Source organism: Podarcis liolepis (genome assembly GCF_965112155.1).
Source record: "Podarcis liolepis genome assembly, chromosome: 17".
NCBI classification, from domain to species: Eukaryota; Metazoa; Chordata; class Lepidosauria; order Squamata; family Lacertidae; genus Podarcis; species Podarcis liolepis.
The window spans coordinates 7,645,271-7,666,744 of NC_139571.1; the positions used below are offsets into that span (position 1 = coordinate 7,645,271).

General features: G+C 47.0%; 1 long non-coding RNA gene across 2 annotated transcripts in view; it reads left to right on the top strand.

The window, feature by feature from the left end:
- Nucleotides 1-20,084, top strand: part of LOC310697033 — a 31,937-nt gene extending 11,853 nt beyond the window's left edge. Inside the window, exons 2-4 of one of the 2 annotated variants that reach the window (XR_014520887.1) lie at nucleotides 6,257-6,410; nucleotides 7,711-7,873; nucleotides 19,083-20,084. This is a non-coding gene — a long non-coding RNA (uncharacterized lncRNA). Of the gene's footprint in view, nucleotides 1-6,020; nucleotides 6,411-7,710; nucleotides 7,874-19,082 lie in introns of those variants that run through there. The other variant, XR_014520888.1, reaches the window with a different exon arrangement.
- The last annotated feature ends 1,390 nt before the right edge of the window (nucleotides 20,085-21,474 follow it).

Below are 21,474 nucleotides of genomic sequence, written 5' to 3' on the forward strand. Positions count from 1 at the left end.
CTTGGCTCCCTGAGTGGTGGCAGGTAGGAGTCATTCTGTCTCAGCCTCAGGTCTGCATCTGTGGTCTTTCAAAAAAATAAAAGGGAATGCACTTCACAGAGTTTCTTAATTAAAATCGTTTAAAAGGTAATTATTTTTAAGAGGCATCAGTGCAGAGAGCTGGGAAGAGGAAAGTCAGACACACCCATTTCAACCAAATCTTTCGGTTTCTGTGATTTCCCTGGTCAGCGTTGTGAATCTGACACTGCACAAATATGATTTTAAAAGGAATGATCTGCGTGCATTGGCTGTTTTTATAGAGTGCCATGTTCAGTATTTATTGTGCGACCTTTGTGTTCCTTCCCTGCTCTACTAGGTGTTAAATGGGAACTTCTTTCGTTTGTGAGAGCCCCTGTTTTGTGTTTTTTAATCCAATGTGCCGTAAACAGTAATGAGGATGTGAAATATGCCTGGGTTCTTCCAGAGGACAAAAAAAGAAGAACAAAACTCAACAATGAACAAAATTGCTGAGGCAACACTAGTGCCATGTTGGCGGGGGGAGCAACTAGGTGGCACAGAGGGGGATAGTTGGCATTGCCAATAGCACTGGGGGGCATGCAGAGATTACCATATGTCCTCCCGTGCTGGCAAATAGGCGCTCACATCCAAGTGTTGTTGCTGCTGCTGCTGCTGCTGCTGTTTTAAGCAAAGTGATTATTGCAGTGCCACGAGGTACTGGCACTACTACTACGTATTATTACTATTGTTATTACTATTACTATTATTTATACCCTGCATTTCCCCCTGACACTCAAGGCAGATAAAAATAGAAACAGCTAAAAAAGGGGGGGTCATTAAAAAGCAATTAAACATTAATAAATTTAATGCATGGGTGTCACCTGGTTCCTACTTTCTTCTGTCTTAAAAAAAAAAAGTGTGTGTGTATACATATGTATATATGTGTTGTTGTTTTGTGAGAGTGTGTGTATTCCCAGACTTGGAGAGGGGTGCCCTTACCAAATGGTGGGGGAACACTCTAGAGCAGGGGTCAGCAACCTTTTTCAGCAGGGAGCCAGTCCACTGTCCCTCAAACCTTGTGGGGGCTGGATTATATTTTGAAAAAAGAAAAAGAACGAATTCCTATGCCCCACAAATAACCCAGAGATGCATTTTAAATAAAAGGACACATACTACTCATGTAAAAACACGCTGATTCCCGGACTGTCCGCGGGCTGGATTGAGAAGGCGATTGGGCCGGATCCGGCCCCTGGGCGTTAGGTTGCCTACGCCTGCTCTGGAGGAAGGAAACCCGTTGTTGTTGTTGTCTGAAAGTTGGGGGAAGAGGAGCCATGTTAACATAGGCAGCAAATACTTGATATGCAGGAAGAGAGCATGTTCTCATCACCTATGTGATGTCATAGGGAGCGCCGGCCCTACTGTTAAGCAGAGTGAGGTCACCTCCCACCTTAAGCACCAGATGTTGGAGGTCAGCCTCCTGGCAGCTCCTCCTGAGCCTTCCCCCCCCCCCCCCAGCCATTCCACACCCTTAGAAGACGGGGCTGCATGTGCAAAATGATGGTCAGTGCTGGGCCCTCTATGCTGGTTGGAGCTGATGGAAGTTGGGAGTCCAGCACATCCCCAAGTTAGGGAAGGCCGTTTTTTAAAAAAATACAAAAAATAATGCCTTTCAGGTACTGCTAGAAGTTGCTTTTGCTGCCACATGTTTGTTTTTTTTCCTGGATGAAGGGTGGCATACAAATTTAATAAATAATAATTAATAATAATATATTTTATTTCACAAAATTTATATGCCACCTGATTGTAGGTGTTTATATGCCACCTGATTGTCCAGATGTTTTGAGACTACAATTCCCATCTTCCCTGACCACTGGTCCTGTTAGCTAGGGATGATGGGAGTCGTAGTTCCAAAACATCTGGAGGGCCGAGTTTGCCTATGCCTGCCCTGGCTTGTTTTGATTTCGGTAACCATTTGGCGAACCAAATGAGCTCAATGCAAATTAAGTTTTGTAAAATGTTCGCCGTGAAACAGAAAAGCAAAAGCAAATTGAGGAAAACGGCCGTACCATGCATGCACTAGCAGTTCAGCTTGAAACAGGAAGTGTGTGTGCAGCAGACTATTCCATGCCATGTTGCAGAGGGTTCCTTCTGTTGGGAGAAGTGTGCCGCAAACACTACTATCACCCCCCCCCCCAGCTTGCTCATATGAACTGGTACGGCTTCGGATAGTTGCTGCATAGCTTGGAGCCATTGATTTTTTTTTTCTGAACAGCCTCATTTAACCTCTGAACATAGGACATCCTGTGTGTAGACATGGTCCTGAATGCCATCTATTCAAGTTCAGAGGACTGTAGATTTCCAGTACTTAACTCTTCTTGCTCAATCTTCTTCTACCTATAAGTGCACTTGTTCAGTGACTGGAATCTTTCGGGCTTGGCTCCGTCTTCTTATTTCCATCAGATTTACCCCGCATGCATGAATGCATTAAAGATGATTGACATAAGCAGGTCACTGAAATACTGCAAATGGGTCGTTGGAAAGCAGGTGCATGTTTTTTTAAACAGATTTCCCTCCGGAAAGGATAAATCTGGATTACGTGGGGGAAGATATGGGTTGGCATTTTGTTGACAAGGGCATCATGAAAAGCACAGATCTTTCAATAAACATCTGTGTGGAAGCACCTGATTTCTCCATCTTTGAGGATCTTAGAAACCAACAGAAAAGCTTGAACTTCTTGGGGTTAAATTGCACTATACGAAGGTGAACCTGCAGAGAGGTGGGCACATCAAACAGCCGCTTTTTGGTGCTGTTACAGGCAGCAGAGTAGGAGACAGGTCTGAGATGTGGATCACCGTCTATCAGGAAATCCTCCTGCAGGTCCAGGGCATGAGGTGGGGGGGGGTGACTACCCCAGGAAACAGACCCGGGGTGGGGTGGGATGTGGAACACCAACAAGTTGTTGGAAGGATAGAGCTGTGTGTGCCACAGGGCCTTTCCTGCATCTTCCTAAACTATCTCTCTGCCCATTGGTGGCTGGTGGGGCCCATTGGAATTGGTAGGATGAAGACAGGCAGCAAAATCCCTTTGGCGATCTTGCACTCATCCTACTGAAAGGATCAGGGGCTCTCATTTTTCCCCAGATGGACTTCAGCAGGAGACTTTTCTGGTGGGTTATACCCTTCATTAATTGTTGTTGTTGTTTAGTCATTTAGTCGTGTCCGACTCTTTGTGACCCCGTGGACCAGAGCACACCAGGCACTCCTGTCTTCCACTGCCTCCCACAGTTTGGTCAAACTCATGTTGGTAGCTTCAAAAACACTGTCCAACCATCTCATCCTCAGTCGTCCCCTTCTCCTTGTGCCCTCCATCTTTCCCAATTAATTAAGCAGGTGCCAATTTCCTTTCCCACCCTGGGCATCAAGATGTCTTGGGCTGGCCCTAAGTAGTCCTACATCTTTGTGTCTACATTTCCACAGGAAAACTCTGTCTTCCAGAGACCCACTACAGTGAAACACCAGTGCCTCTTAGAGCCAAGCATGGCAGGAATCGTCCCACATGTGATTGCCCAGTTGCTGGCAGTCCAAGTTCCCTTTGTCTCAGAACTTTCCTGGCAGGGGAATTCCTCTCCACCCGCCTTGCTGCTGCCACCGCAGCCAAACTAACTGTTAAAACTACAAACACATATATTGGGGGCAAAACTAGGTTTTATTTCACCCGGGCCAAAGCCCCAGTTTCACACCTTTCCCCATGCGCATTTGCATGCGCACACACACACACACACAGATTTTGAGCCTTAATGGCACCCCTCTGGAGGCTTCACCCAGGGCAAAAAAACTAGGCTAGGCCCCTACAGCTATGGCTCTGCATATATTTAATATAAAGATGTGGAGGAGGGAGGGAAGGAAGGAAGGAAGGAAGGAAGGAAGGAAGGAAGGAAGGAAGGAAGGAGGCTTTTGCCCAAAGGGAGCGCTTAGCCTACTGTTCCCCACAAGAGTGTTTTGAGTTGAGATGTGGGAGTAAACTGAGTGGTTGTTTTGAGGCAGGTAACTGGTGGCCAGGAGCCAGGACTCCTGGGTTCTCTCTGGCTCTCTCTTGTGTTAAGAGTTCAGCACGTTTCTTAATACCAGGTCAGACAACTTGTTAATCTAGCCCAGTATTGTCTACTCTTGCTGGAAGTGGCTATACAGGGCAGAGGTCTTTGACATCTTCACCCATGACTACTCAGCATTTTTAACTAGAGATGTTGTTGTTGTTTAGTCGTGTCTGACTCTTCATGACCCCATGGACCAGAGCACACCAGGCACTCCTGTCTTCCACTGTCTCCCGCAGTTTGGTCAAACTCGTGTTGGTAGCTTCGAGAACACTGTCCAACCATCTCGTCCTCTGTCATCCCCTTCTCCTTGTGCCCTCCATCTTTCCCAACATCAGGGTGTTTTCCAGGGAGTCTTCTCTTCTCATGAGGTGGCCAAAGTATTGGAGCCTCAGCTTCACGATCTGTCCTTCCAGTGAGCTTCTGGCTGTGGACAGTTTTCAAAAAAAGCTGGGCAGACCGTTGCTGAAGATGTATTTAGGTCAGGGCTGAGCCAGCTGTGCTAGCAACTCAAGAGAGATTGTGATGCGGTTTTAATATGTGTTCCCTAGCATAGTGATGCATTTCGGCATTTTTTTAAAAAAATATTTTAATTAATTTTATTAAGTACAAATTAGAAAATCTATAAATATAGATTGGAAATGGCTGTGTATAGTGAATACTTCTTTTAAAAATGTTCACTTTTAATTTTTTTCTTCTACTTTATTTTTTTCTTTGTTCTTTTTCTGATATCTTACCTTTTATCTCACTTCTTTATTGTGAATAGCATTTTATAGAGGTATAAATAACTGTAAATATGAAAAGAGACAAAATATTCTCTAATTTTTTTCTTGGTTACATGTATTTTCTTTTTCTTTTGTATTTTCCTTTTTTGTAAATATGTATGTTTTTTTAATTTTTCATTTCGGCAGTTTTAGACTTTGGACTTAATGGTCTTGTCGAAAGGGAACTCTTTAAATGGCATTACTTCAAAACACTTTCACTATGACACCCTTGCTTTGGCGATAGGAAAGAAGGCCACTGCTGAGGTCTCATAGGGCACTCCCAAGCTGTTGCTGTTTTCGGGTAGAATTCGACCCGTAGCAGAAAATTCAGGTTGTGCAATTAAAGTTGATGTAGCAAAAAGCTTCCTTCCTCCACAACCACCCAAAATGGGCCTTTGGTGAAACGGAAAGTGGTGGGGGAAATTCCCTGTACATTTGCCGGGCGCGTGACATTGTCTAAACCTCCCCAGAAAACAAATCAGAATGGAGGCTCGCTAAACGGCTGACATCATCTAACCTTCCCACAAACAAATCAGGATGAATGCTCAATAAGCAGGTCATCTGGAAATGACCACAGAAAGGGTTTTTTTTTCAGGGGGAGGAAACTGGGCCAAGCTGTATGTTAACCCTGTTTCTAGAACGAGATACCAAGTGAGCAGAATAGGGGCATATCCTTTGCCAGAGAACAGAGATGCCATTAATGTACCAGGCCAGTTGGGGTGTGTGTGTGTGTGTCCAGTTTTGCCACTTGAGGAGAAATGAGAAATGCCACCCTACTCTGCCACTGCTGCTGCTGCCATCACTGCCACCCTCATGAAAGGTAAAGAGTAAAAGGTAAAGGGACCCCTGACCATTAGGTCCAGTCATGACCGACTCTGGGGTTGCGGCGCTCATCTCGCTTTATTGGCCGAGGGAGCCGGCGTACAACTTCCGGGTCATGTGGCCAGCATGACTAAGCCGCTTCTGGCGAACCAGAGCAGCGCACAGAAATGCCGTTTACCTTCCCGCTGGAGTGGTACCTATTTATCTACTTGCACTTTGACGTGCTTTCGAACTGCTAGGTTGGCAGGAGCTGGGACCGAGCAATGGGAGCTCACCCCGTTGCGGGAAACCTTCTGATCAGCAAGTCCTATGCTCTGTGGTTTAACCCGCAGCACCACCCACATCCCTATGAAATGGCTGCAGATATGATCAAAGCCAAAAGCAGGTTTGTGTGTACTAAAATAAAGAAATAATATGTGTTATGGTATCCTGGTATGCCATGGAAAGCCGGATTTTGCAGCCTCTATCAATCATGGAAATTTTATGCATTTGCTTAGTTTGCATAATGTTGCTCCGTTTCTGCCTAGCCATGAGGAGCAGCAATGAGATATGCGAGGTGCTGAAACTTCTCTTCTGGCTTTAGATTTCATCCAGAGGACATCCCAAGCTGCACATTAAGATCACAAGGACTAGAAACTTGCCTGAATCTGGAGCCTTTGGAGTGCAAGATTCTACTGCTGAATTATGGCCTCAAGAAAAGGATAGCCTGAAAGTTTGCAGACCACGACTCAAGGCCTGTTTCATTTATTCTTTCTTTGCATGATGTGCCTACTATGTTATCGTGTGAATTGATCTGTGGCATAACCTCTCCTGTACCCCTCCAGCCCAATGGGCATGAAAAACAGGGACACTTCGGCTGGCTGCTTTCATTTCTCTCTGGCTTTGAGTGCCCACTGGTGGTTTGGGTTTGCACGGTGCTTCTCATTGTTCTAAATTCTAAGCAACTTTTTGAACCCTGATTCCAGCCTCACTATACAAGAGCTGGGAAATCCAGTTTTCTTTTTTCTTAAGAAGAAGCAGAGGGTGTGCTCTAGCCTTCCCTGCTCTCCTTCCCCCCCCCCACCTAAATTAGCCACCCTCTGAAATTACTATTCGTAGCACAGTGGGGGGTGGGAGGGACGTAATTGTATCTTTCCGCAGATCTCCCGCATCTCTTATAGTTTGGCCTCTTGAGTATTTTGCCTTTCCTCACTGCCACCGTGGCACTTAATCCAGCACGGATAGCTGATACAGTGGCAGACCTTGGCGCGTCGAATTTCAGTGGTGCCCTGTATCCACCCTCCCACCAACCTCTCGCCTTCCGTTGGACATCATAGTTGTGGCGCCTGCTGCAGTACCCCAGAAGCTCTGCGCCCAATGCGCCTGCTCTGGTTGCGCTCCCCTGAATCTGCCTTTAGTTGATATTTCTGCAAGCAGAGAATAGGGAAGAGCCTCTTTCCTGATTGCAGCAACTCCTCCTTTGAAAGATGTCTGTCTGACAACAAAAAAGAAGAAAACCCAGCAAACCAAAACAAGTGTTTTAAAAAAAAGAGAAAGTAAAGCAGATCAGGTAAAAAAAAATTATAGTGGCTTAAAAGGTCTGTAGGGACGCGGGTGGCGCTGTGGGTTAAACCACAGAGCCTAGGACTTGCCGATCAGAAGGTCGGCGGTTTGAATCCCTGCTACAGGGTGAGCTCCCGTTGCTCAGTCCCTGCTCCTGCCAACCTAGCAGTTCAAAAGCACGCCAAAGTGCAAGTAGATAAATAGGTACCACTCCGGCGGGAAGGTAAACGGCATTTCTGTGCGCTGCTCTGGCTCACCAGAAGCGGCTTAGTCATGCTGGCCACATGACCCGGAAGCTGTACACCGGCTCCCTCGGCCTTTAAAGCGAGATGAGTGTCGCAACCCCAGAGTCGGTCACGACTGGACCTAATGGTCAGGGGTCCCTTTACCTTTGCCTAAAAGGTCTGTAAACCTTGGGATGCTATAATGAAAGGAAGAAGAAAGGTGTTCAGCTGGCACTCTAGTTAAACATCAAACTTGGTTTTCCCCGGGGAGAGTATGCCAAAGGCATCACCGCCAAGAAGATGCTCTCTCTGGTCGCCTTTACCCCCAGATGATGGGGAGTTTGGGATGGATGAAGACAGTCCAGCAAACACCTAAGTCCTAAGCTGGGTACTCATGAGAAGGTGGATGAGCCTGACCTCTGTCTCCCCTACTTGTGAGTAAATTTAGTGTACCTGGTGCATCTCTGCTTGCTGCCTTATCCCTGTCTTCTTGTCTCTCTTGTCTGTCTCTGGTGTGTACCTGGGGTGCTTGCAGGAGAAAATAAGAGATGTGGGAGGGAAGGAGAGATATAGAGAGAGGGAGCTGCTGGAGAGAGGTTTCGGTGCCTAGTGCTGCAGGAAAGAGACCTGGCCTCAGCAGCAGACTGTGTGTAAGGAAAGGAAGGAAGCCAGCTCTCTGCTTGTCTGGCTCAGAAGTCAGAGAAGCTGCAGCTGGTCCCCCTTTCTGGCAGCCTGCTGGAGATGGCAGCCGCTGTGGTCCTGCAGAAAGCAGAGCTCAGTCCTGGGCAGCAAGAACCAAGAGCGATGACCTCAGCAGCTCTTGCCTGTCAGAACTGATATGTGTTGGCATCTTTGTCCTGGGGGCTCTTGGCTGTCTGTGCATAAGCTCCCTTGGTTCCTTCTGCAGTGTGCACCAAAATAGTGCTGGGCTCTTTTAGAGGAGATGCCCCCAGCTCTGAAGATGGGGGCATTTGATGCCGATGGATGGCCTCAGGGGGAAGGATCCAGAGGGGATATGGGACTGCTCCCCAGTCTCTCAACGCTTGGCTTTCCACAAGGGTGTTCATGTGCTCCCAAACCCCAACCTTTCCTTCTTGTAGTGGGTGGCGCTGTGGTCTAAACCACAGAGCCTTTTGGGCTTGCCGATCAGAAGGTTGGCGGTTTGAATCCCCGCAACGGGGTGAGCTCCCGTTGTTCGGTCCCAGCTCCTGCCCACCTAGCAGTTCGAAAGCACGTCAAAGTGCAAGTAGATCAATAGGTACCGCTCCGGCGGGAAGGTAAAGAGCGTTTCCGTGTGCTGCTCTGGTTTTCTAGAAGCATGCTGGCCACATGACCTGGAAGCTGTCTGCGGACAAACGCCAGCTCCCTCGGTCTATAGAGCGAGATGAGCGCCGCAACCCCAGAGTCATCTGCGACTGGACCTAACAGTCAGGGGTCTCTTTACCTTTATTGCGTTGTTAAAGATGTCAGCTTTGCTTTGTGTACTTCCTTGCATCTGCTGTTTCTATTTGCATGGCTCGGAAAAATACACCGTATATCATAAAAATTATATTTCCCATCCGTAACAACTCCGTTACCCAAGCAGTGTTTCAAATATAATAATATTTGCATAAATCAGCAATGCATTTCCAAAATAAAAGGCAGAGTAAATATACAGTATTCAGTAAGTTTCATCAGGGCTGGTATGACTTGCACGCATGTAATTTTCAATTGTAGTTTTAGCTTTACTGTAATCGGTTATACAATGGTTTAATAGTAACATGAATAAGGCATATTTATTACTATAATTTAGACTGCAAAGCATGTATACTATACTAAGGAGTGAGATAAATTGAACTCAACTTACTTTTGAGTTAACCTGTGTTCGATTCCCTCTGCAGACTGCACGGTTTAATAGATAATTTGTGTTGAGTTAACGAATTTTTTTGCAAGATTAGTAAATTCGTATTACAGTGGTACCTCGGGTTACAGACGCTTCAGGTTACAGACTCTGCTAACCCAGAAATAGTACCTCAGGTTATGAACTTTGCTTCAGGATGAGAACAGAAATCGCGCGGGCGCGGCGGGAGGCCCCATTAGCTAAAGTGGTACCTCAGGTTAAGAACAGTTTCAGGTTAAGAACGGATCTCCAGAACGAATTAAGTTCTTAACCTGAGGTACCACTGTACTACAAATTCAGTATTGATGCAGAAGAAATGATAGAATTTGGTCTCAAGTATTTTATGGTCTTTTGGAAAGGTAGACAATTAAGTAATGAAGGCAGTAGTGGCTTAAAAGATAGTAGAAGTTCTCTCAAAATGATACAAAATGCAGACAATCATGGATTCATGGCTGGGAGGCATTAGGCAGGCTGTTCTCCTTAGGTTTGCTGGGAGCAGCTCAGTTGTGCAAAACCCTGTGGAGGAGGAAAGGTCTTTTTGCAGGAGTCTCACCCAGTAGACGCTGCCCTTAATTGCTTGAGCCTCCTCTACAAAAGGTAACTCCCAGAACCAGAGAGTTTGAAAGGATGTAATTAACAGCTGCGTCTGAATAAAAATTGCGCTTGAATCTTTGCATTCAGCCTTGTACTTGGTGTTGCTGGGGAATTCGAAGATGCCAGAAAAATCAGTGCAATTTTAAAATCAGTAGTTAAAACCAGGGCAGCATTGAAAGGTCCAGCCGGCCACTTTGATTCAAAATGGCATCCAGTGGTATCCAAACACAGACAGAAACGTGCTCCTTGAACCATCATGCAATTTATTTATTTTGCTACGCGTATCTTTGAGAGGGGTCTATATGCATACTGAGCAGACAGACAGCTTTCCAAAATGCATAGTAGGTACAAAACTCTGATAATCCTTTTTTATTTCTAGAAAGACCACACTGGGAGGGGGAAATAAACTGGCAGAAGAGGAGGAATTGCTTAACCTTTTTCTTGCTTATCTCTTCTCTGCTAATTTTATTTTATTATTTTATGACATTTTTACACTGCTTTTATTTTTAAGAAAAAACCCTCAAAGCGGTTTATTTTTCTTGTGAAATTTTGTGCACCTTCCCCCAATTTTACTCCCGGGGCAACAACCCCACGCTATGCTACAACTCTGCTCCAAATTTTATTTCTCCCCTCTCCCCCGCTGCTTCTCCCTACCTCGCGGTGCTTCTAAATGCACATTTACGATCAGTGCTTTTTTCGGGGGGGGGGGGCAGGATTACGCAAACCCCTAAATGTTTTGTGAAACTAAGTTTGGCCTCATTGAGGGGCAGTATTTCAATATAAGTAGGAAAACGAGAGTACCCCAAAACATTGTTTTAGAAGAAAATGACTGTTTACGTTCATGCATTCTGTGTATTTAGGTTTATGCCGAAACAACGTGAAAACGTGTTTGCAAACGTGTGTCTTAGACAGAGGCACTTTTTGGAGAATGGGGTTTGTTTCTTTTGAGTGTACACTTTGTACCACACCTGGCTTTGTGTGATGTGAAAATTAGCCAGGCGTTCCATACCAGGAGGGTTTCATTAGGTCCCCACTTGCAGTCTGAGAATAATGAGCAATATACACACATACACAACCCTGCCTTTTAAAAATGCTGCCCTTATTGGTGTCCTAGATTTCTCAGTGGAGAAATCCATTGAGTCGGAAGAGACGCAGTGGGGTGAGGCATCTCTGGCAAAACGTCTTCCCAAATGTTTCGTGAAAGCATATAAGATTTGACAGCCTCCCTAGGGCAGCGCGTTACATTGCTGAACCACTCATCCAAATGACACACCCACCCCTTCCAGATCTGTTGGTGCTAAAGATAGCCAGCATTGAATTGTAGCTGTGTTGTTGTAGCAGCAGCGCCTGTTCACCATTCAACCTTTCTTCTCACTTCAGATCTAGAGAGGACTGTGCAGAAATCAGGAAATATGTATATATGGTTTATGTAGCTGTAACCAAACCACCGAGCAAATCTGTGCATCTCCAGATTTTTGGGCCATGATTGGGAGGGCAAAGGACTCCCTACTGCTGCAGCTGAAATACGATGGCTTAAATTATAAAGGCTTGAATCTTGCCTTTGCTGTAGGAAGTTCTCGGTGGTCTTCAACAAGCCCCTCTCCCCCTCCCTGCCCCACTTACAGTAGCTGGAAAATCTTCACCGCCCCCCTTGCCTTGTAAGGTTTACACCACAGGTAGGCAACCTAAGGCCTGGGGGCCAGATCCGGCCCAATCGCCTTGTCAATCTGGCCTGCGGACGGTCCGGGAATCAGCATGTTTTTACATGAGTAGAATGTGTCCTTTTATTTAAAATGCACCTCTGGGTTATTGGTGGGGCATAGGAATTTGTTCATCCCCCCCCCAAAAAAATATAGTCTGGCCCCCCACAAGGTCTGAGGGACAGTAGACCGGCCCCCCTGCTGAAAAAAATTGCTGCCCCCTGGTTTACACCAAGCTGAATTTGTGGGAAATATTCCCTAAGCGCTCTGCAAATGCTAGGTGCCACCACTAATGAGGGAGCTGAAAGTGGTCTCTGAGAGGCATTGCTCTCGCACATGTTTTCTGTTTTGTCCCACTGCCACCTCTGACCAAAGGGTTTTTAATTAATGCAAAAGCCTGTTTACCAGATGTGCAAGTGGGGCAGGCGTAAGCAGCAGATAACCCTCTCTCTTCTAAACAACCTTCAGCTAGAAGGAGGAGGAGAATCTCCCCCAATTCCCCTCTCTTCATCTTAAGATGCCTGTAAAGTTTCTGTCTGATGGTGCCCCCTGTGTGCATTGGCAAGAGGGCAGCCCCTGAGTTTCCCGTCAGAACACCTCTGAGCGAAGCCTTAGCCAGCGCCGTCGCAACCCAACGGGAACCTCTTTTCAGGGCTCAGCAGGATTAGGGGGCCTATGTAGAACTGGGGCACCGAGGCACAATGCTCCCATAAGCTCCTTACTCTCTTTCTAATTTGCTGTCAGAGCAGAATACATTAACGGGGGTGGCTGTCATCAGAATAGCAAAATCCGGGGTGGGTGGGTGGGTGGGTGTGCACTGCCTGCTGATTAATCCAGAGCGGGTCGCCTGATTCCCTGCCTCTTAATTCAAATAGTGTTGTTAGGCAAAGATCTCTCTCTCTCTTCCCACCCCGCCAACTCCTGCCAGGAACCAAGTGTGCAAAGCTATCGCTGGCATATTAAAAGGAACGGCAGAAGATAGCTTGAGCTTCAAAGCAGCAGCTCAGAAAGTCTGACACGGGAGAATGGCTTTTTTTTTTTTTGCAGATCAATGGGGAGAGGGTACAGGAGGGAGATGTTTCAGCCTCGCAGAAGACGGAGGACGGGTTGAGGAGGGGTTAAAGGCTGCATGTTGTGGGTGTTGGCGGCCAAGACCAGATTAAGGAAAGTAGGGCAGGCCAGTGAACTCTGTATTGTGGAGTAGTTTTACAGAGCGGGAGACTTGTGATGGAGCTATATGGTGTATATGTCTCCCCCACCCCACCCAAAAAAAGCCCTCATTGACCCACTTCCAAATTGGGTGTAAGCTATCCTGCAACTGAGAATTTGAGAGAGGTTGGGAAATATTGTCTGTTGTGCCCTTGGACTAGTCTCTTAAAGTCAGACATGCCCTCTCAAAAATATATCGCATTTATTTAAACATGCATACCCTGCCTTTTTCCCTGACAAGGACTCGAGGCAAGCTTACGCGTAAACATGGGAAAAGCCCCAATAATGTAAAAGCAATTGAACATTGACAGAATCAAAACTATATATAAGATCTGTTAAAAGCATACAGACAATCACAACAAAAACCGCACAATGCCAGCATGGGCACACACACACACACACACACACACACACATATATATATAATTTTGAAATTTTGAAATTTACAAACCATCATCAAGCAACCAAAGCAAAAAGAGAAATCCATAAATTCCCATGGGCTTCCCTCCTCCCCTTTGTGGGTCCTTATATTAACTTTTTTCCCTCCTGCGTCTTGTCTATTAATCCACTTCTATTAGATTTCCATTACAACTATAGTCCAACACATAATTAAGTATTTCTATTTAACTGACCAATTGTGTCGCAGATATCTCGGTTCTCCCCCCCCCAACAGAAAGCCCACCCCCCCCTAAAATAAATCCTGGCTACGCCCAGGGGCACCAGCCATTTCATTAAAAGCAGTCAATTCCCAAAAGCCTGTTGGAACGAGAAGGTCTTCAGCTGCTGGTGGAAAGAGAACAAGGAGGGAGCCAGTCTGGCTTCTCTGGGAAGGGAATTCTAAAGTTGTCTGGGAGGAGCCACCACCAGGAAGGCCCTCTCCCGTGTCCCCACCAAGCATGCCTGTGAGGGTGGTAGGACCGAGAGAAGACCTCAGAAACCAGGCAGGTTCATATGAGGAAATAACGTCTTTCAGATAGCTTGGACCTAAGTGATATAGGTTAGTTTGGGCATTGGCAGCCAAATCTGAGCTCTCTAGTGTTGCATAGTATACACTAGTGGCCAAAATTGTGGAAACCTTTTGAAAAAAAAAAGTGTGTTTCTGAGGTTTGATGGCTCATAACACCACTTTTTTTGGAGTAGTAATACCATAAAATTATATGTCAATGGAAGGATAATTTGATGAAGAATGTAATGCAACAAAGTTTGTTCAACTATCTGTATTCTATCAAAAGTTATAGCCAAATAACCAGAAAAGGGAAACACAACTTGCCGTCAAATGTCTTCTAAAAGTCTGGTAGTTGTTGTTCCCTTTGACATCTGGTGGGATGGCGTTCCACAGGGCGGGTGCCACTACCGAAAAGGCCCTCTAACTGGTTTCATGTAACTTGGCTTCTCACAGCGAGGGAACCGCCGGAAGGCCCTCGGTGCTGGACCTCAGTGTCTGGGTAGAACAATGACCCCAAGATATCTTTCCTGGTCATCCACTACCTGTTCAGACCCCAGAAACTGTAGATGTGAAGTTAGAGGGGCACTGTGCACCCCTTTACACTCAGATTGCCTAATGTTTGCCATTCTCATGAATGCTCATTCAGTTTGATCCCAACCTTCCTCCATGAGAACTCATGGCAGAAATCCTCACAATCCCCTTTTTGTTCTTATCACCCTAGACCTAGGCCGCCACTGCCTTGAAAGCTTGTATCCCCTGTGTTTTTGAAGGAAGGAGGACGGCTGTTGGGTGATCGTTTTTATGGAATTCCCCCCCCCCAAAAAAAAATAGCTCAACAACTTTGGGCTGGAGCCCCAAAGAAAAGCTCATGAATTCTTGCCAATCCACTGGGCACTCCCACCTAAAAAAAGCTCAACCACTTTGGGCAATGCTCCCCCCAAAAAGCTCAACATCTCTGGGCAATGACAATGGGTAGATCACTGCCAGTTTTATTATACTTGGAGTAGATCACAGTCTCTAGAGAGCTGGATGTGCCTGCCCTAGACGATTGGGTGTCATCAGTATCCTTGGCTGCCTCACTGCTCACCTGTATCTCCAAGACCTCTGAAAGATTAGCTAGACAGGACTTACCTTTAGGTGTATTTAAAACAACAACTTTAAACCAGATTAGGGGCAGATCCACACCAGACATTTAAAAGCACATGACAACCAGAGCCAGGGCTTTTTCGGTTGTGGCCCCGATCTGGTGGAACGCTCTGTCACAAGAGACCAGGGCCCTGCGGGATCTGATATCTTTCCGCAGGGCCTGCAAGACAGAGCTGTTCCACCAGGCCTTTGGCCAAGGCACAGTCTGACCCCCTCTTTCGGTAACCCTCACAGAACTCTAGCCCAGTGCTTGCCATTAATTTGATTTTGAATTGATTTTAGAATGAACTGAGAATGCTGTGATACTTTTATTGTTGTTAGCCGCTCTGAGCCCAGCTTCGGCTGGGGAGGGCAGGATATAAATAAAATATTATTATTATTATTATTAGGGGTGCGGGGGACAACTCAGAGATCGGGTTGTGTGTGTGTGTGTGTGTGTGTGTGTGTGTGTGTGTGTGTGTATGGCAGCTGCTGCCCAGAGGACTCCCAAGGAGAGGGGAAAGGGCTGAGGAAACACCTCACAAGGGAGGGTGCTGGAAAAAGGGCGAGAGGCTGCCAGCTCTGCAGGCAAAGGGTGACAGAACTGGGCTCCCACAGGGGTGCCGCAGAAAGAATGGAGTTGGTCAAGGGAGCCATGGACTCAAAAAGGTTGAAAACCTCTAAGATAGAGGATTGTAAACTAGGATGCTGTTTCTTTCTCACACACACACACACAAACACACATCCCCATCTCTCTGTTTCCTTCCCGCATTGAGACACCAGACCACCACTGCAAGATTTCTATTCCCAGTGATATTTAACGGCAGGTCGCTGCTGCTGCTGCTCTTTAACCCTGTTTGGTTTGTTGGGCCATGTGCTGCTGCGGCAAGTAAGGGGAGAGCATTGCAGTGTGTTTTCTCAATGTAGGGCTCTCCTTGGCAGCAGCCTGGCTGTGTCTAGACAGCCCCACCCCCACAGTGAGCCCTCTCCCATTCATTTCTGAGGGGGATGTCTGGCTGAAGTGAACACACAGCTGGCCTGTGGGGATTGAGGGGCCACTGGAAGCTCTTTCATCTTCCTTTTGATTTCCCTTCGGCCATTATTTCCTCTCCCCTCCAGTTCCCTCTCCTCTTCCGCAGGTACATAAAACTTACTGGCGACCTCGGCCAGCTCACTGTGCTCATCTGACACAAAAGCCCACCTCCAAATGCAGGGAGGAGATTCCCCTCCTTTGGAAAATAAAACCAAACCTTTCGAGCGGAAGGAGTCTTGCCGCTTCACAAAACACACAGCTCTTTCCAGAATTAATCATTGTGGCGCTGGGTTCAATGATGGAAACCTCTCTGAGCCCGGCTTCGGCTGGGGAGGGCGGGATATAAATAAAATTATTTATTATTATTATTATTATTAGATATTTGGGGTACCTGCCCTTTCTTCCGAGGAACATGGGGGCTACCTCCCCCTTTTATTCTTACAACAACCTTGCAAGGGTAGGCCAGACTGAAAAAAGGCGAGTGGTCCAAGGCCATTCTGGGATCCGCACCACGGCTAAACAGGGGTCAGTGTTCTGCTTCCACTATCTGAGGCAGCCTACCTCTGAATGCCAGTGGTGGAAATCCCAAGTGGGGAGAGCACTGTTGCGTTCAGGTCCTGCTCACAGGCTTCCCATAAGCCATTGGTGCCCAAACTTTTTCCAGAGAGGGCCAGATTTGATGAAGTGAACATGTGTGAGGGCTGACCAAAGTTGTTGAGCTTTTAGGATAGAAGTTGCTGAGCTTTTCTTTTTTAGGATTTTACGCCAGGACATATGCTGCCACGGGGGCCGGGTTAAATTGACCGGTGGGCCAGATTAAGCCCCCAACGTGGACTTTGGACATGCCTGCCATAAGCCATCTGGTTGGCCACTCCGATAACAGGATGCTGCGCTGCCATAGCCTTTTGCCTGATCCAGCAGAGCTCTTCTTAGGTGCAATACCGTATTGACTGCACTGGACCATTGTCAGTCCGGTTCATGGGCGATCGAAGTCCCGGCTGGGGATGTCGGGACTGGGCGGCATGATGGCGGGGTGGGAGCAGGAACAGGAGTCCAGAAGCCAGGAAGCCAAGAGTCTGAGGGTCAGAGAGCTGGGAGTCAAGAAGCCAAGGGTCCGAGGATCAAGGAGTCAAGGAACCAAACATAGCAAGGCAGGGAACGTGTTGCTGTGGCAAAGAGCCAAAGGGAAAATGCTGACTTTATATCCCTTCCCGGCTCTTGCCACCAGGTGCTGTGAGTTACCAATCGGCCTCACCTGTGCAGCTGCGCGTTGCCTCTCCAGAACAAACTTAGGAAGGCCCCAGTCCTGGTCACAGGGCCTGGCTCCTGCACACACTCCTGACAACCATGCAATGGAGAGTTGATCACCTGTCCCTTCTTGTGTGACAGGCAATAATTATACACCAGGGTTTCCCAAACTTGTGTCTCCAGCTATAATCCCCATCATCCCTGACCATTGATCCTGCTAGCTAGGGATGATGGGAGTTGTAGTCCAAAAACAGCTGGGAGACCCAAGTTTGGGAAGCCCTGTTATACGCCATGAAGAGTCCTGGTTGTTATGGCAGCATTGGTGGAAGCATTCAGAGCCCGCTGGCCTTCCCCAGAAAACGGAGCCTTTCCTCTCCTCAGGATACCCTTTTGTCTGCCACTTCCGGGTCTTCATCACTGTTTCTCACTGTGCAAGGGAGGAATTCCCTAAGAATGAGTGCACAGTTGAGAGGGGAAACATGAGCTTCTTGGATCCCATGCGCCCTCTATTGGAAAAGTTCAAGAGTGCCAAGCAGGGATTTTTGGTTGTGGGTGAAACATTAGTAGAATTGAAAGAAAATATAAAACATATACAGTGGTGCCCCGCAAGACAAATGCTTCGCAAGACAAAAAACTCGCTAGACGAAAGGGTTTTGCGGTTTTTGAGCTGCTTCGCAAGACGAATTTCCCTATGGGCTTGCTTCGCAAGACGAAAACATCTTGCAAGTTTGTTTCCTTTTTCTTAACACCGTTAATAAGTTGCGACTTGACTTCGAGGAGCAACTCATAGAACGCGGTGTGGTAGCCTTTTTTGAAGTTTTTGGTGATTTTTGAAGCTTTTCCAAAACTTTTCCGACACCGTGCTTTGCAAGACGAAAAATTCGCTAGACGAAAAAACTCACGGAACGAATTAATTTCGTCTTGCGAGGCACCACTGTATTTAGGCAAGATTTTGGCAGGGTAGTTATTTGGGAATCAGCCTCCTTGTTCCATTTTGCTTTTAAAATTGCTTTGTTGTGTGTTGATGTATATTTAAACTGAAGGGGTTTATAGGTGCATCTACCACAGTGGAATGGGACGCGGGTGGCGCTGTGGGTTAAACCACTGAGCCTAGGACTTGCTGATCAGAAGGTCGGCGGTTCGGATCCCTGCAACGGGATGAGCTCCCGTTTCTTGGTCCCTGCTCCTGCCAACCTAGCAGTTCGAAAGCACATCAAAGTGCAAGTAGATAAATAGGTACCGCTATGGCGGGAAGGTAAACGGCGTTTCCGTGCGCTGCTCTAGTTCCCCAGAATCGGCTTAGTCATGCTGGCCACATGACCCGGAAGCTGTACGCCGGCTCCCTCGGCCAATAAAGCGAGATGAGTGCTGCAACCACAGATTTGGCCACGACTGGACCTAATGGCCAGGGGCCCCTTTACCTTTACCTTTTACTACAGTGGAACCTCTGTTTGCAACCATAATCCATTCTGGAGGTCTGTCTGGAGGTCGAAATGGGTTGCTGGGAGAGGCACCGTTGTGCGCAGGCACGGGTGGCGATTGCCTGCTTCTGCGTATGTGCGAAGGGCGATTGCTCGCTTTTGCACAAACTGCGATCGCCATTCCTGCGCATGTGTGAACGGCAGCAAAACCGCTGGTTACTTCCGGGTTTGCCATGGTTACAACTTGGAATGACAGTAAGAAAAGGTGGTGCTAAGTAGAGGTTTGACCGTATTAGATATTAGCATAGATATTAGAACGAAGTAAACCGATTCCAGCCACGAACTATACCTAGATCAGGGTGTTTGTGTGTGTGTGTGTACATACACATATGTGATGATGATAGAATTGTCAAGAGTGAGGTCATCAGGAAATTAATGTTGCCATTATTGGTTAACCTTGTTCTCTGTCCTTTTCTTCTTCTTTGCAGAGAATTCTTCTGCCGCCACTGTTATTCCAACCAGCTGCCTCTTCTGCGGGAAGCCACCTGGTGAAGAATTGGCAGGAGGAGCTTCAAACCACAACATCCCAGGGATTCCCAAGGAAGGAGCCAGCCAAGCTGCCTTCTTTGGGGACAGCAACCTGTTCCATTGCTCCTTCTCCATGTTTGGTGTTCTCCTTGTGGTGTGGCTGGAGCTGGCCTGCTAACCAGCCTGAAAAGAAGGGTGGCATGGCACCCTGAAGCCCGTTAGCTCATTGTGATGCCCGATGAGCCACAGTCGCATGGTTGTCGTGAGTAAGCCTATCTGCATAGCATGCTCATGGCAACATACTGTGTGAGCAGTTTATTAGACCAGCTTAGGAGACAAGAACACAGGAAACAGCTTGCATCTGGGCAGACTATTTTATTTGTCCATTTAGCCCCGTGTTATCTTTCTGTGCTCTGACAGGCAGAGGCACTTGAGAATCTCAGGCAGAGAGAGTTCTTTCCCATCGAAGCAGGGTGCTTCCAGATCATGGGTAGGCAAACTAAGGCCCGAAGGCCGAATCCGGCCCAATCACCTTCTAAATCCAGCCCGCGGACAGTCCAGGAATCAGCGCATTTTTACATGAGTAGAATGTGTCCTTTTCTTTAAAATGCACCTCTGGGTTATTTGTGGGGCATAGGAATTCGTTCATTTTTTTTTGTCAAAATATAGTCTGGCCCCCCACAAGATCTGAGGGACAGTGGACTGGCCCCCTGCTGAAAAAGGTTGCTGATCCCTGTTCCAGATGAACTGTCTATTGAACATTCATCCTGATTTGTTTGCATGGAGGTTAGATCCTGAGCCCGCCAGCACTGCACATTTAAAGCAGCATAATATCACTTTTAAAAGCCATATCTTCCCTCAAAGAATTATGGGAAGTGTAGTTTGTTAAGGATACTTAGAGTTGTTAAAAGGTAAAGGACCCCTGACAGTTAAGTCCAGTCGCAGACAACTATGGGGTTGAGGCGCTCATCTTTACAGGCTGAGGGAGCCGGCATTTGTCCGCAGTTTTTCCGGGTCATGTGACCAGCATGACTAAGCTGCTTCTGGCGCAATGGGACACCGAAACCAGAGCAGTGCATGGAAACACCGTTTACCTTCCCGCCAGAGCAGTACCTATTCATCTACTTGCACTTGGACATGCTTTTGAACTGCTAGGTTGGCAGGAGCTGGGACCGAGCAACAGAAGCTCACCCCGTCACGGGGATTCGAACCCCCAACCTTCTGATTTGCAAGCCCAAAAGGCTCAGTGGTTTAGACCACAGCGCCACCCGTGGAGATCTGTATTCCCCTCACAGAGCTACAGTTCTCAGAGTTCCCTGGAAAGAGGGTTTGCTCACTCTGAGAACTGTTATCTCTGTGAGGAGGATGGGGGTCTCCTAAAAACTCAGTAAGGTGTGCTGAGCTGTGCTAGGCTTACCTGCCCAATATGGCAGATGTTGAAACCTCACCTCTTGAAGAGATGAAAGATCAGGGCCAAGAATCATCCTCACCTGTAGAGTTTATGCAACTAGTCAGTTTCCCCCCACTCCTGGATATGTCAGATTTTAGGCACTTAGAGAAAAGGTGGAAGAATCTGAAGGAAGACTAACAGTCTCAGGGCAATCCTATGTATGCTGAATTAAGTCAAACTGTGTTCAACCATCAGGTAAGCCTGCATAGAATTTTTGCCTACTGAAACTGAACCAGGAAGTCTTTGGTCCAAATCCTAGCCCTGTCATGAAATCACCTGGTGGCCTTAAGCAAGCCATTATCAAAAGGGCAGAAGAAAAGCTATCCTTAGCTTTCTCCATGAATTTGCCATCTTAAGTTGTTTAGTGTTTAGTGAATTCCATAGTGAAGAATAGTAAAGAAACCTATCCATTCTGAAGGAAATCAGCCCTGAGTGCTCACTGGAAGGACAGATCCTGAAGCTGAGGCTCCAATACTTTGGCCACCTCATGAGAAGAGAAGACTCCCTGGAAAAGACCCTGATGTTGGGAAAGATGGAGGACACAAGGAGAAGGGGACGACAGAGGACGAGATGGTTGGACAGTGTTCTCGAAGCTACTGACATGAGTTTGACCAAACTGCGGGGGGCAGTGGAAGACAGGAGTGCCTGTCGTGCTCTGGTCCAGGGGGTCACGAAGAGTCAGACACGACTAAACGACTAAACAACAACAGCAATTAATGAAGGGTATAATTCTTAATTTTGCTTAATTTTGTTTGTCCTGAATCTTCCAACATTCAGCTTCATTGCACAGCCAGCAAAGTTCTAGAACTGAGAGAAAGGAAGGCACGCTTTTTTTTTGGCTCCCCCCCCCAAAAAAAACACTACAGTGGTGCCTCGCAAGACGAAAATAATTCGTTCCGCGA